The following is a 15801-nucleotide window of genomic DNA, read 5'->3' as shown; positions in this document are numbered from 1 at the left end:
TACTCTCTTGATTAAAACTAGTGGTTTCCCATGACACTTGGAATAAAATTCAAAATACAATAGTTTATAAGGTCCTACATAATTTAGCTGCTGAGCTCATTCCTACCTTTGAGCTTTCCATTTCCTTTTTTCTGCCAGGACTGCTTTTCCCTCAGAATCTTCAAATGATTTGCACTTTTACGTCATTTAGCTCTATGCTCAAGTGCTTCTCCCCCAGTACCACCACTATTCCCTGTCCGTTCTTTTTCACCCATTTATGTATTCAAAAAATACATTGAGCACCTACTCTGCTCACCAGTAGGAAGCTAGAGAGCAGGACAAAGTTCCTGCCATCTTCAAGCTTCCATTCTAGTTGAGACAAACAAATGAACAAGGGAACATATTGTATGTCAAGTAGTGACAAAAATAAAGCAGGGTAAAGGAGATAAGAAGTACCAGTAGGGTGGATGGGATTGTATTTTACATATTTAATAATTAAGGAAGATCGTGTTAATAAAATGACATTTGAAAAGAGATCTTAAGTAAATGAGAGCAGTGAAGAAAGACTGGATCTATGCCAAAGAATTGAATGGGGAGTATAAGAGATAGAGAAGTTAATGATGACTTTGGGTTTTTGGTACAATAACTAAAAATGAAATAGATTATCTGCTGAGATGAGGAAGACCTCAGGAGTTGGGTTACAGGACTTTTTGAGGGGGAAATGGGTGGTTAGGAAGGGGATCAATTGTTTTTGTTTTGTTTTTTTAGGACATATTAGGTTTGAGTTTCTGTTAGCATCTAAATGGAGATTCAGAATAAGCAGCTGGATATAAGAATCTGGCATTCAGAGGAAGAAGCTCTAGTTCAAGATGTAAATTTAGCATTTGTCAACATGTAGATGGTATTTAAAGCCCTGAGGCTGGATGAGATCACTAGCAGAGTGAATATTGGTAGTGATGAGGAAAGGGTCAAAATTGTACCCTGGAGCTCTTCAGTGTTTAGAGGTTCAGGAGAGGAAGAAGAACCAGCAAAGGAGATGAGAAGGAGCAACTGCAGACAGTGAAGCAGGAGGAGGATCAAGTGACAGTTGTGTCTCAGAAGCCAAATGAATAAGAAGTGTCTAACGCAGAGTGATCAACTGGGTCAGAAGCTGCTAAACAATCAGTGAGATGAGAACTGAGAATTGACGATCTGATATAACAATGATGAGTTATCAGCGACACTGACAACCGCTGCTTCTGTGGGGTGATGAGTATGAAGTTGCCAGGAGCGGCGAAATAGAGAGACAGGTAGGTAAGGAATAAATTCAGTTTTCAGGAATTTTGCTGTTCAGGGGAGCAGGGAAATGGAGTAGTAGGTCAAAGTGAGTTTGGTTTTTAAGAAGGAAGATATTACTGTATGTTTCTGTCATGATGGGGATGAACCAGTAGAGGGGAAAGCTGATGATGTAAGAGGGAGGGGGCCTAAGATATACTAAGTTCAGTTCTCCGTAAGCAGATGCTGAAGCAGAATTTGGGGTGGCAGACATTCACTAGTAATCAAAACTTGTGAAAGGAGTGGGGAGGAAGCAGGATTGGGCACAAGAAGAGGTCTAGCTGTGAATCCGACCTGCCAGAACCTCAGCCAGCCCTGTAGAGACTCTGGAGTGACTACGGCTCTTCAGAGTGTCCTGCTTGGCTGAGCTTTTATACCCCCCACCTTGCTCAGTCATTGCATGCAAGCTGCCCCAGGAAGGGCATGAACTCAGGTAAAGTGACTCCACAGCTGTGGCAGAGCCTGAAGGTGCTGACAGATGGAGGCTGCTGACTGTGGATTGTTCCTTGAAGGGGGATCTGAGTGGCACATCTCCATGTCTACCCCAGGAGATGAGCAGTGATGGAATCTAGTGCACAAGTAGAGGAGTTGTCCTTAAATGGGACAATGGACAGTTTCTATACAACAGGAGGGAAGATAGAGGATATGGGTACCAATGCTAGGTAAGGATTGGCAGATATAGTGGGAGTTTTAGAAGTCCTTATTCCTTTCAGTTTGTCAGTGAAATCAGGAGCAAAATCATTGACAGTGAGTGAGTGTGGCAGAGGACTGTTGGAAGGTTCAGAAGAGAAGAAATCTGAGCTACTCTTGTAGGAAAACGGGGGATGCATGAAGCAGGGACTGTAATATGGTTGCCAGGAAGCTGCAAGGAGGACTGAGTGAGAATAGTGGCCATGAAGTCCATCTAAGACCAGTCAGGATGATTGTTTTCCTCCAGCCATTTTCAGCTACCCAGGAGTAGGTGTGAAGATGGCAAAGATTTGGATTTAACCAGGTAGGGATTTTGCCAGGCAAGTATAAAAACAGGAGAAAAGGGTGAATGAGTTGAGGATAGGAATATAATGATGGAGCATAGAATCTGAGTTGAACAGGGAGGGAAGTAAGGACATGGGAGCATGAAAGGGGTAATAGTGAAAATGCGGCAAGATCAAGAAGCAAGATCTTTATTTCTTTGTTACATTTATCACTATCTGAAAATTTTATTGTTTGTCTTCCCCACTAAAATATAAGTTCCTTGTAGCTGCAGGGACTCTGTTTTATTCATCACGGTTTTCTCAGCACTTGAAGCAGTACCTCTATACTAAGTGGTCAATAAGTTATTTGCTGAATGAATGCAAACGAAACTCTTACTATGAAGACTCAGAACATTTCTTGTTTAATGTGATGAGATGGTGATAAGATGTGATAGGAAAGGTTTTTTCGGCAAAAGTTTGTTTAACAGCAGTTCATCCGTTTTGTTTAACAGCAAACGTTCATTTCTCATACTGTAAAGCTTTCTGTTCAGCCAGCTCCCCAGGGCTTCCGTTCATGTGGTTTGTTCATTTTTCTAGGCTACTTTGATGTAGATCCACTATCTCAACACAGGTCCTTTGTGTTCATGGTGGTAGGGGAAGAGAGCAGGAGAAGAACTCATTCCTGTTCTTCTATGATTCTGCTCATTGGCCAGTAGCCAGATCAGTCATATGACCCCACCTAACTGCAATATTGGACCTAGGCAATATTGAGCACATATGGAATAGTTGGTGAGCACTGCTGTCTCTGCACAGAAGGAGCTGATCATTGCAACCAGATAAGGTACAATTGGGATGAACAGGGAATCGGCCTGCAAATGTCTTTTGGGTTTATTTTGGAAATACTAAAACCCAGTTTCTTAAGGTTTTTTCATTTTGCCTTGAGAGCTTCTTATAGACACTGCACATATAGATCTATCTTTCTCGTACACCTATCTTGCTCTTACATACACATATCTATCTTTCCCACACTCTAAGCTTCATGGACAGAGACCATGTTCATGCTATTTTTTTCTCTCTCAGTACTTGGCACAGTGCCTGACACATAGTAAATACTTTAAACATATTTGTTCAATTGAAATGCATCCCTTTTTTGTTCTTACACAGTGGCCTAAGTCTGTTGTCTGGCTGCTATTTAAGACCTTCCAGCAACATTAACTCAGTAAATGCACATGGTTTGACTAAGCTGCAGACCAGGTTCTGATTTAAACCCTGTCATAAATATAGTGACACATTTGATTCTTCTAAAAACAAGATATCATACTCTATTTTGGCAGAAAGATTAGCCAAAGTACACAGTTTAGTAATTTGAGATTAGGTTTGAAAATATTTGAATTCAGCAATATCCAGTTGGTAGATAAATTCTAATTCCAACAATGGCCAGGGAAAATTATTCAAAGTGAGTAGTAGGAGAAAGTGAGGGGAATCATGGCAAGACTTATAAAAGTTAGAGAACAAAGGATAAGTGGTTACCAACTTTGGCCCTAGTACCTAACTGTGCTCTAAATTTAGCAAGTATTATTTGTAACAGTTCATTAATATATCCTCATGTTATATGAGACCAAAGAAATAGAGAAACATTCTGCTTAGGGACTAACATTCAGCGCTTAGATTATATTTAATGTCATCACTGTTGGCTGAGTCATAACATCAAAGGCAGTAAAATGTTTTCCACTACAAGTTGGCTGGAAGTCCTCAACATTGTCACAAGATTATCAAAATGGGGTGTTAGCTTACAAAATAGATATGTCTAGATCACACCCACGTTTAGCAGTCTCAATTGGCTCCCCATTACACATAGGACAGATTGAAGCCTGCAACAAATTGTATGACAATCTGAGCCCTAGCTTACCTGTCTAGCTTCATCACCTATTCTTCCTTGCTATTCATACAGGCAACCTATCTTTTTTTATTTCTGTTTTTTGTTTTGTTTTACAAAATTTATTGAGGTATAAATTGGTATGAAATAAAATGTACACTGAAAGTATACTATCTGGTAAGTTTGACATATGTGTACAGCATGGAACCATGACCACAATCAAAGTAAGGAACATACCCATCACCTCCAAAAGTTTTTTTGTGCCCTTTGTTTCCCTACCCTCTCATCTGTCCAATCCTTATCCCTGGATAATAAATGATATCCTTTCTGCCACTATAGAAAGAAAAAAAGATATGTCTAACTCTAAAATAGTCCTCTAAATCTTATTTTGAATCTAGAGTTTTACGAATAAAATATTTTTTATTTAAGTGAACTAGAAAAGGTTTAAGTAGATATTTGTCCCATAGGCAGCTTGGGTTTAAAAAATTAAATTTAGAATAAACAGATGTTTACAAATTAGGAAAAGAAAAATATTTTTAAAAGGTGATACTACCTCTTAATATTTTTTGGAAAAATACATTTGTTGTGTTTCCCATCCACATCTCAGTTTAATGCAGTAGTTCTCAAGTGGTGGGGGGCATTTTGCCCCCAGGGGTCATTTGTCAATGTCCAAAGACATTTTCAGTTGTCACGATGTGGGGGAGGAGCTACTGGCATCCTGAGGTCCAGGATGCTGCTAAATATCCTATAATGCACAGGATAGTCCCACAACAAAGAATTGTCGGATTCAAAACATCCATGGTACTGAGACTGACAAATCCTGATATAATGCAATGTACTTTGTTTTCATAGCACTTCACTAAAACTGCTCTCATAAAAACCAACCATGATCCTCAAACAGGCAATTGAAAGGCTTCTTTTGAATACTCCTATAATATTACTTAGTTTCTATGCAGGTATTTGATGCTATTTACCATCCCCTTCCTTCAAAAACTTTTTTTCTTTCCTTGCATGATATTGCTTTCTCTTAGTCCTCTTCCTTTGCTGGCTATCCTGCATCTGTTGGCCTCTCAGATGTTCGTGTTCTTCAGAGATCCACCTAGGCCCTTTGTTCTTTCCTTACACATGATTTCCTTAAATGATCTCATCCACACCCGTGGGATCAATGACCTCCAGATTAATAAAGTCCAAATCAATATATTTAGCAACTTACTTTCTCCTTGAGTATCATACTCTTATCAACTGCCTATTAGATTTCTTCACTCAATAATCACATCAATATCTGCAATTCAACATATTGAAAACTAAACCCATTCTCTAGAAAATCTCTCCTCTTTTTGCTCCTTCATTTAATGGCTTTGTTGCCCACTTTGTTGCTCAAGTTTGAATATTTAAAGTCATCTTTGGCTTCTCTTTCTTCGCAACTCCCCACATCCAATCCTCTGGATTCCAAGCCTGTCTCTAAATGTCTCTCATGTACATCTTTTCTTTCAGGCCACATCAGCTCGCTCTATAACTGTTATAAAAGATTCATTACTGGACTCTCCCTGAAGCCTTATCCTTACTGAAAAACTAGTTCACCAAACAAGGTAAAATTTGCAAGTCTTACAGACTCGCTGGTGTGTTTGTGTGGTAAACACAGATTCGTCTTTTAAAACTCAAAACATTGCCTTTTCCATGAAGCATTCCTCATATCTCTGAAGTTGAGACTCCTTCCCCTCCCCCGTGCACTGTGTTCCCTGAATACTTTGTTCATATCTTTATTACCGTACTTAGGCAGCAATTATATTGTAATTACGTATTTACATGTTTACTTTTATAGTAAACATCTGTTAAGTTGTCTGCCTAGAGTACTCTTTCTGAAGAGCTGCCTTCCTCCCAACCTCCTCACATACCCTTCCATCCTCATCCCCAATCCTATGCTAGCCACCATCCATATAGTTACATGATGAACACTCATAGGCATGTTTTTACATCATGACCCTGACACCCTGTCCTCCTTGACTGGGCAGCTGACCCAAGTAAGGCCACTTAGTCCCCTCCCTGGGAAACTGGAATTGAGATAGATTGAAGATGAAAGTGAATTAGGATAAGGGAAGAACAGAGATGCATGATTGTATTTAATTCCCAGTTCCAGATTGTTGAGGAAGCCTGTCTGTGTCCATGCCTCCGGCTTCCAGGTGACAGTTCTGTTACCTTTTAAGCAATTCCCTTCCCCGCTCCTTAAGTTATCTTGACTGCATTTCTGTTACTTGCAACCATAGAGTTCCTAAGTCCACTGACTGAATTAAAGTGTAAGGACCTTGCCTTGGTCATCTTTGTATATCCAGCACTTACCATAGTAACATGGTAGACAATACTACATAGATATAAAAGAGATAGTAGATACAAAAATATTTGTGGAATGAATGAAGGAAGAAAGGCAGAAAAAGAAAGAAAGAAAGAAAGAAAGAAAGAAAGAAAGAAAGAAAGAAAGAGAAAGAAAAGTGAACAGTTTTAAAATAAAAAGAGAAGAGAAATAGAAATGAAAAAATAGGAAGGAAAATTGAGGAGAATAGAATTGAAATGAGAGGGAGAAAGCCACAAATAATCTTAACAACAACAAAAGAATCATGAAGAGCATGATCTAGGGGTAAAATGTCAGGCTGTCGTGCTCTAGCTCTGCTCGCCTAAGTTCAGCCAGCCCTTCCCCCTTGCTTTCACCTCTGCCCATCTGTCTCAGTCAGATGGGAGGATCCAGCAGGGGAGCCCTGTCACCTCAGAGCACCCTTGCCCTGGCACTCATGCTTTCCATGAGATCTTCTGTTTACAGCCCACCATGGTTACAGTGAAATAATTCAGCTCCCAGTGGCAGCCATAGATGTCTAGAACTTAGTGAAGCTAGAGAGCGTGGCCTAGTAACTAGAAGGAGCACGAACTTTGAATTCAAACAGATGGGTTCAAATTGAGGAAGGTCAGAAAATGATTAGACAGGCGGAGTGAAAGATGGTAGGAATAAAATAACTTTCAAAAGGAGAAGAAAGCTGGGGTAGGAGCATGCTGGTGTGCTGTTACACAGTAGGAAATTTAGAATATAAAAGTGATTTCTCTGTGTCAAATTTTCCTTTAGTTTATTCCACTACTCAGTTATAAATCAACATTCTTTTTTGTCCTTGAACTGTATGAGATAGTTACTATGTAAAACAAAAATACTTCATTAAAAAAACCCAAACAAACCATTTTCTCTCTATCTCTAATTTGTACTTCTATTGTTTCTCAGTTGTTCACCACCATTGACTCTCCTCCCTCCACAACTCTCTTCAGGAAAAGTGTGTCTCTCTAGGGACTTGTCATGGGACTGAACTTAGATTCCATGAACACAGGTCCACCTGTATGCTAGTATTCAGTGATCATATGCCCCTCCCAGAGCTCTTCTCCCTGATTCCCTCACATTCCTAACCCCATCCTCATTTGAGAAAGACAACCACTGCAGCCAGTAGTCTTTCTCAAGCAAAAATCTGATCGAGCCATTACCTCGCCTATAACGTTTCAATGCTTCCCCATTGTCTATGCAATACAGTGCATTTTGAAAACATGGCCTAGGAGGCTCTCCATGGTCTTGCCTCTGCTTACCTCTGTAGCCTTGTTTCCTATTCTTCCTCACAGCCACTCACACTGCCACCCACAAGAAAAAATCCTCCAACCATAATGAACTTCTTTAAATTCTTCGAATTGCCCTGTTCTTTCTTACCTTTGGCTTTCTCTCCATGCTCTACCCCTACTAGAAAACTCGTTCTCCTCCTAGTCTCCTGTCCCTGGCCAAATGACACTCACTCTTCATGTTTCAGCATAAAAGTCACTTCCTCTGGGCTTCAGGTATACTGCTTTCTGTGTGTGCTGTCCTCCATCAGAGAATCTACTTTTAACAGCCTGTGTACTTGTCTGTCCCCCTATTCAGTTTGGTGAAGTTGGGGAAGTTGCCTTTCTTGTTAACTTTTTTATCCCTAGCACCCAGCAGTGTCTTGAACTAGCAAGCATTCAATAAGTATTGGCGGAAGGAATAAGAAATCTTTGTGCTAACCTTGCCCTACCCCTCTTCCTATATCACCCAAGCTGGTCCTTTCAATTGCAATAACTTGTTTGATGAGTTCATCTTCTGATAACCACCTCCTGCCCAATATAGAAGCCTGACAATTCTAGTAGGTATCCAATTTTTTCCAGTCCTCAGATTAGAAAATTATCTGATCAAAGTAATCGATTAATATGGAGTCTCTCATAGGTATTTTGCATTATCAGGGCTCTGTAATAAACTGGTTGCTTCTCATTAGGGTTTCCAGGCGAGAATTCCCTCCCATTCGCAGGAATTTTTTTCGCTTTCCCTGTTCCGAATCCCGAGAAAAATTGGTTGGGAAATCGGGAAAATCGGCTCCTTGAACCCAGGTGGTTGGTAGTACTGGTCATCGCTTTGTGGAAACAATTCATTGTGGAGAACAGAAAACAATTTATGTCTCGGGATTTGGGACCGGGAGAGCGGGGGGGAAAAAATTCCTGAGAATGGGTGGGAATTCCCTGCCTGGAAACTTTACTTCTCATGTTAATTCCTAGAATCTTTGAGATTATAGCATGACTGATTATGAATAATGCTATGCTGCCTCTATTCTACTCCACAAATATATACTATAAGGATAGGTGAATGAATGAATGAATAAATGGACTGCCATTTAAGTAATCCCTTCACAATCCCACTAGGGATTACGTCACTCCAGCTCCTGCATCTTAGTGATACAACGGTGTTTTCACTGATCCCTTCGCATCGTTCTTACCTTTTATGTTACTCAGTATGCTCTGCTCATTGCTAGTTCCCTCGCCGTTAAAACTCTGAGTACATCCACTTGTTCCTTTTCAGAACTTTGACTTTGGAATTGCGTCTCTTCTAAGTGAGAACAGAGGCTCTGGGCATGCTCAGTAACCAAAGCCAGGTGTAATTAACTGCTCTGGCCCAGACTGGGGAGCCCTGACAGGTGGCAGGCATTGACAGTGATGGCAAAATAGACTTGCCAAGTCTTGTACAGCTGAACATATTTTCTCCGAGGCCAATCTAACATTCTGGCAACCTAAGTTTAAATAGTGGGGACGTCTGGTTTTTACAAACAATAAAACGGAAGGAGTTATTTTGGAAAAATTAAAATGACTGGCAGGAGATTCTCAGAGCACAATCTACATGTTAAGTGATGTTGTGGTTAAGACAGATGAGGACAGAGACGGTGTGTGTGTGTGTGAATGGAAGCGGTGCCTGTCTTGAACCTCATTGGGCAGATCAAAGATATTTTAAAGGATTTTCTGAGATCGCCCAGAATTTCAAGGGTTCCCGTCGCTGCCTCCTTGCTAAGAGAGCGCGTTTCTGGGGGAGGTGTGTGCGTGCACGCGCCGGGGGAGGGCAGGCTAGGAGAGGGGCCACCGCTCTCCGGAATAAACAGCAGGGGGAGAAGGGGAGCGCGGCAAAAGGCCGCCGGAGGGGAGAGGAGGCAGGCAGCAGGGGGAGGGCCGGCGAAGGGGGCTGAGACGCGCTCAGGGGTTGGAAGCAAGACACCCGAATGTCTCGGAGACCCGGGACGGCTGTCGGGCAGAGCTGCCAGCGGACACCCAGCGGCACGCGCCCTCGCTGGAGCCCTGCGCTCCCCGGTCCCCCGCTCCTCACTCCGACCTCGCGCGCAAGGTAAGGAGGGGCGCGGGGTGCCGCCCTCCCTCGAGCGCGGCCAGGCTAGCGTACCAGGTGCCGTTCGGCCTCCTCAGGTTGTCACCTCCTTCTTCCTCCCTCGCCCCCTCCCGAGTTCTCCTCGGCACCCGGAAGCCCTGGGCGATCGGTCTGCAGGGACTCGGACCCTCGGTCATCCCGGCTTCTACTTCGCGGTGCGGGGGCCCGTCTCCTTCCCAACCTCACTGCCCCCACTCCGCCCCGGGCAGCTGCCGGAACCCGACGTCTTAGGGGAGCACCTCACCAGGTGTGTGCGGCGCAAACACCCGCGGTTCCCCTCCAGTATGCAACGGTTTCCAGGCTGAAATATCACAGATCCTCTCCTTCCAAAACATACCTGCCCACCCCCCCGGCCTTCTGTAATCATTCTAACTTTAGGGGGATATTCGCCCTTGGTCAAGGTAGGTATATCGTCTTATCTTTTGTATCTGCACCAAACAATAGGTTGAGGGTCTTCGGGGTTTAATTTTCCTGAAAATAAAATACTGTGGTAAGTTTACAAGGTTTTCTGGGTGACTGCGGTGCTAGAACTTTGTAACAGCCTAAAGCAATAAGGTCCTAGTCTGGAGCTGATATCCTGATTCAGAAATCTGTGTATATATTTAAAAAGCACTCCAGGAGATTGCGATGGGCTCTCCCCCTCATCAGCACTTGGAAGTATCTGTAAGGCCCGCGTAGGAGGGAGAGAAGGTATTTGGAAGTCTCATCTGGAAGATGGGTGTGTCAGTAGAGAATAAAAACAGACTTAAAAGCTGGTTCCCTTCTAGTTGATAAATTTGGTGGGGTACCATTGGTTCAGAGATGGCAATTTTGGAAAGGGAGAGTCATTGGAAACAACTAGAGGGTGGAGAGAGGGAAATACAGTAGTTCTAAGAACCCTTGTTAAAGAGTTCGATTTTAAACATCAATTTTAAAAATGTAAGAATTCCTTGACAAGCACTTTGGCGATTAGAAAGGGCTGAGGCCTACACTCGTGGGAATCAGAAAATCTTGCTTCACTGTACTTGCACCGACTGACTTTCTGTCAATGACCAGTAGCATTTTTACAGGTTGGTTACTTTAAATCTAGAGACAGAAATGAACTATTATCTCTAGGAACCAGAAGGAGGAATTATCATTTAAATTTAGATCCTGTTTACATTCCTAATTATTTGAAGCAAGCTCTTTTACCCTGAATTGGTTAAGAGTGTCTGTAAATTATATTGTATTTGAATTTATACATATAACTGAATATTTCTCCGTCTTACACTTTGCCACAGATGTACATCTGCTGCTTTTCATATATATCTATATATGTACCTGAACCATTTTAAGTACCTAACAAACTCTCAGAGTGTAACTGCCAGGGAAAATAAAGATTTCTATTTGTCTTTTGGAAAATTGAGGTGAAGGACTAATTTTTTAAAATACCATGAAGTAGGTATGCTATTAAATGATACAACTTTCAACAAAATGAGATGCTTGTTATGAAATAGGGATGGTATTTGGTACCTGCTTTCAAGGATATTTAGGACAAGCAAGAGACTGTCTGTAAAGCATTTTGAACTTTAAGAAAAGAGTCACTGTCTAGGTATTGAGCCAACGTGATTGTTTTCCTGGCAAACTTTTTCTTCTTTCTAAAATTAACTTTCCCTTAGGAAAAGATAGTGCAGAGGCACACGATTCAGCAGCTAACTAGGTCCAGAAAATACTGTTTGAATTTTAAAAGTGACCTTAATTCATCCCTACAGATCTGGTGTTTGCAACCTATGTCACAAAATATGCAGAAATATTCCTTGTTTGCTGACCTTTTCAAAGCATTGGCTTAATGAGGGGAGTTATGGACAGAGTACAAATTATGTTCTGAATTTTGTTGGCTTAGGCAAAATTATTATCATTTTTTTCCTAAGGTTTTTTTGTGTATATGTGTGTACACTGGGTCTGGGACTTACATAATTATGTATATATATGTAACACATGTTTTTAATAGGAGCAAAACCCACGATATTTTTCTTTGTGGCAGAACACTGTAAGCATTAGGTTTTGATTACTTTTTCATGGAAATTTTAATATGACAGAACTAAAAACTTCAAGGAAATAATTCCATAAAGATCTATTTGGAACTGAAGGCCTTTTTAATAAAACATGTTTGAAGCCCTTAGTCTGTGTGCTAAGCATACTTATAGCAGTCCTTGGTGAACGAGTAAAGGTGGTAGATCCAATTCTGGCAGCTTCAGACGGTGGATGATTAGACCCTGCCACTCTTCTCCAGACCTTTAATTTGGTCTGTAACTTGATGCTTCACTGACCCCACACTCTCCCTGCCACTCTAGCTCACAGAGGAATTGCTGGCACTCTGGACTGAATTTTTTCCCTCCCACCAATTAGAACAAGTTTGCGTTGGTTGCAGGATGCAGTTACATTTTTAGCTCAGTATTCTAGGAAATACCTTGGGCCACGAAGAGAGTAGTCTTAGTGTAGCCTAGATCACAAATTGCCTTATTTAATTGTGCTGTTAATTTCCCAGTGATTCAACTATGCAGAAATAATAGTCCTAGAGTACTAAAATTGGAAAGCACTTTAGAAGTCATCTAGATTCTGATCATTTTTACCGGTGGATACTGGAGCACTTATAGCCATAATCCACACTTTGAGAATATCCATTAAATTTTATATTCTTTCCAGTTCTTGTAGTAGTGGAGATTTTGCTCATTTTAAAGGAATATATATGTATATGAGTTCAATAATGTAGGAATGGCAGCGAAGTATGTCACACATCACAGCTAGATTTCTAATGAAACTCAGTGTGATGTTAAAAGTGATGTGGGTCATTTACAAAGGTGCTGAACTATTCTAAACTAGCATCCTAGGGTTTTCATTACAGTAGGTGGGGGCTACTTCAACTGGCTGACAGAAGAAAAGAGTACCCTCTGAACCCTCTGAACTGTGAGTAAAGTGGTGGGGTGGGTGAAGAGCATAACCTATTATTTCAGTAAATCCTTCAGGAATAGCCTTCAGACCCCTCCCCAGACATTTTAATCTGAAATAATGGAAACAATCATTAGAATTTCTAAGCTCTCAACACCCTACTGAACTAAGGCTTGATTTTTGGAACTCCCACTTCATCTTTCTGTTTTTCAAGATCTTCTATCTTAAAAGGTCTATCTTCTCAAGATCGTAGGGTTGAGACATTTTTCTTTTGTCATCAGTTGTAAAAGAATTCATCCTGATAAGTAGGCACCCAAAGAATTGCATCCAATCTTAAGGAACCATATAGAATTTAGGGAAGTAGTCTTGCTAGTGCTACAACTTGCCACCATTTATTTATTGAGGTGCTTTACATACGTTAAAAAACAAAACAAAATAAAACAAAAAAAACCTCTTCATAGCTCTAATAGGTAGCCATTATTATGCCCTTTACATAGATCTGTGATTCAGAGAAGTTAAACATCTTGACCAAGGACACATACCACTTTCAAGACTCCACACTGCTTCCCTAATTAGTGCAAGATGTTGGTTGAACATATAGATGATAGTATGCTCATTTGGAGTATCTGCCAAATTTCCTAATTCTGAAAAGATTTTATAAAGTCTTCATATGTGTTTATATTTCAGTTTAGGTGTATTTGGTGTGTGGAGCTCAACATTCTGACATTGATTTAATGATTAAATACAGTAACTACATTTAAATATGTATTCCAAAGTGGAATTAATCAAAACAATCAAAACAATCAAAATGTTTTAAAGATATATTTTCTTCATAATTTCATGAAATTTTGGTGATTCACAAGACATCTGTAATATGACTAATTTGCCACAATCTCCATTGCTTTCTACAAGTGATTCTCCACTGCATGCTACTATCTCCTTCAGGCTTTTATTTCTTTTATTTTTTTATTATTATTTTTTAAAAGATTTTATTGGGGAAGGGGTACAGGACTTTATTGGGTAACAGTGTGTACTTCCAGGCCTTTTTTCCAGGTCAAGTTGTTGTCCTTTCAATCTTAGTTGTGGAGGGTGCTGTTCAGCTTCAAGTTGTTGTCCTTTCTGTCTTAGCTGTGGAGGGCACAGCTCAGCTCCAGGTCCAGTTGCCATTGCTAGTTGCAGGGGGTGTTGTCCACCATCCCTTGTGGGAGTTGAACTGGCACCCTTGTGGTTGAGAGTCCACTGGCCCATGTGGGAATCCAACTGGCAGCTTTCGGCCTTAGGAGCACGGAGCTCCAACCGCCTGAGCCACCAGGCCAGCCCCTCCTTCAGGCTTTTAGAAATTTTGTCTTCTAATGTCATCCTGCCAGAGTAGTTATGAGTTAAACTGTGTATTACTTCATTAAATTTACTTCCTTTTATGTCTCCTTTAGGTTACAGTCAGGATGTTACATTTTTTTGTTTTTGAAAGTATGTATATACATTGGCTATATTTTCTATGGATTTCATTTCAGGATAGAAAAGGGATAACTTACAAAACATCATGATAAAATGAGCGTTAGTCTGATAGGGCGGAGAGTCAGTCATTGCCCTATAAAGAAATATTACTTACTGAATCTGACACACATATAACTGCTTAGCAGTAAAAGTTTCACTTTTAGTTCCATGACTTTGTACATTTTAATCAGATTATTTATTCTACTTGACTAACATTAAGCCTTACATAAAAAGGTGAGAATTGCCTCAAAGTTTAATCTTGAAGCTTCTACCCCAAAAGTGTCTTTGCACTTATAGAAGTCTTTCTCTTCTTTCACCACCATTCTTCCAATTGCAGTTTCTTTCATATACCCAAATGTGGGGAGCCATGGTTACAGGAAACTCTGAGCTTTGCAGAATGGCTCGGTTTATGCTACCTGTTTCCTCCCCCTGAGGCAATTGTCTCTGCCTGCACCTGAGGGGAGCTTGAGCTTGTAAAGCTTCTGAGGAATTTGGTGGGAGCGGCCAGTTCCCAGACACAGAAGGCTGATGCCTATCAGGGCAATTGATAAGATAATTACTTGTGAGAGTTTCGGTGAATTTTGTATCCTCTATGTGAAAGCTAAAGAATTTACATTTGTTATGTTAATACATACTTGCACGTGCTCAAACTGCTTATATGGGTACAGTAAAATAAACTTAGTGTCTTCAGGATCACTGAAGTTCCGCGATCGCCATCATATGTGAGAGTGTCTTTTATTCATTCCCACTCCCCCATTCGGGAACCCATCGACTCGTGACGGCTGGCCCGTCACACCCAAAGGCACAGGTTATTCCCTGAATTAGTTGGTTCATAGAAAATCTTTGTAAACACTTTGAAAGACTCCACTGCCAGGTCTAATACGTACAGCAGTTGTCCCTCAGCCACACCCTGACCCAGCCCAGCTTCCCTGTCTGCAGTTGGGAATGTTGCTTGGAGTAACTCAGGCAATGTTTGTCCCCATCGTCACCTCTGCCCCCTCCTGGAGGGTGTAGAATTGCCTCATGAAATTCTGCTTTGAATTTTCTAAGTTCTCGTAACTTAATACTTCTTTCCCATAATATTTAATTAGTCAAGACTTTCTTTTCTTTTTAAAAATCATACTCTCCATTAATATACTTCAGTACTTTATCACTATTTAAATGTTTTTCTGAGAAACCATATGAGCAGAAAGAGGTAAGAATATTTGGGTATCATATATAAATTTGTGTATAAATATATTTGAGTTTAAAGTAAGTTTATGAACAAGGTTAAGCATGCCAGACAGTTGACTAATTTTATATTTTGGTTTTGGAAAATACAGAGGAGTATAAAGACAAATACCAGAATTACCTCTAATCCTACTACCCACAGATAACCACACCTAACATTTTGGCATAAGTTTTCCAGTTTTTTAACTATGCATGTGGACAATGTGTATGAATGTCATTGTTACAGAATTATGATTTTTTTACTATGCATTCTTTTTATTTACTTTAAAAGAAGAAACAATATGTCATAAGAATTGCTCATGCTATTCAACCTT

General features: G+C 40.6%; 1 protein-coding gene across 3 annotated transcripts in view; it reads left to right on the top strand.

Moving 5' to 3' along the window:
• The first annotated feature begins 1088 nt into the window (after positions 1-1088).
• RNF144B (ring finger protein 144B) overlaps positions 1089-15801 on the top strand; it is a 168817-nt gene continuing 154104 nt past the window's right edge. The window contains exon 1 of one of the 3 annotated variants that reach the window (XM_074335176.1): positions 1089-1268. The gene's annotated coding sequence lies outside the window, so the exon portion shown is untranslated. Of the gene's footprint in view, positions 1269-9589; positions 9818-15801 lie in introns of those variants that run through there. The other 2 variants (XM_019734276.2, XM_074335175.1) reach the window with 2 other exon arrangements.

Source organism: Rhinolophus sinicus, linkage group LG06 (assembly GCF_036562045.2).
Source record: "Rhinolophus sinicus isolate RSC01 linkage group LG06, ASM3656204v1, whole genome shotgun sequence".
Taxonomy (NCBI): domain Eukaryota; kingdom Metazoa; phylum Chordata; class Mammalia; order Chiroptera; family Rhinolophidae; genus Rhinolophus; species Rhinolophus sinicus.
This window is presented reverse-complemented; position numbering and strand designations above follow the sequence as displayed.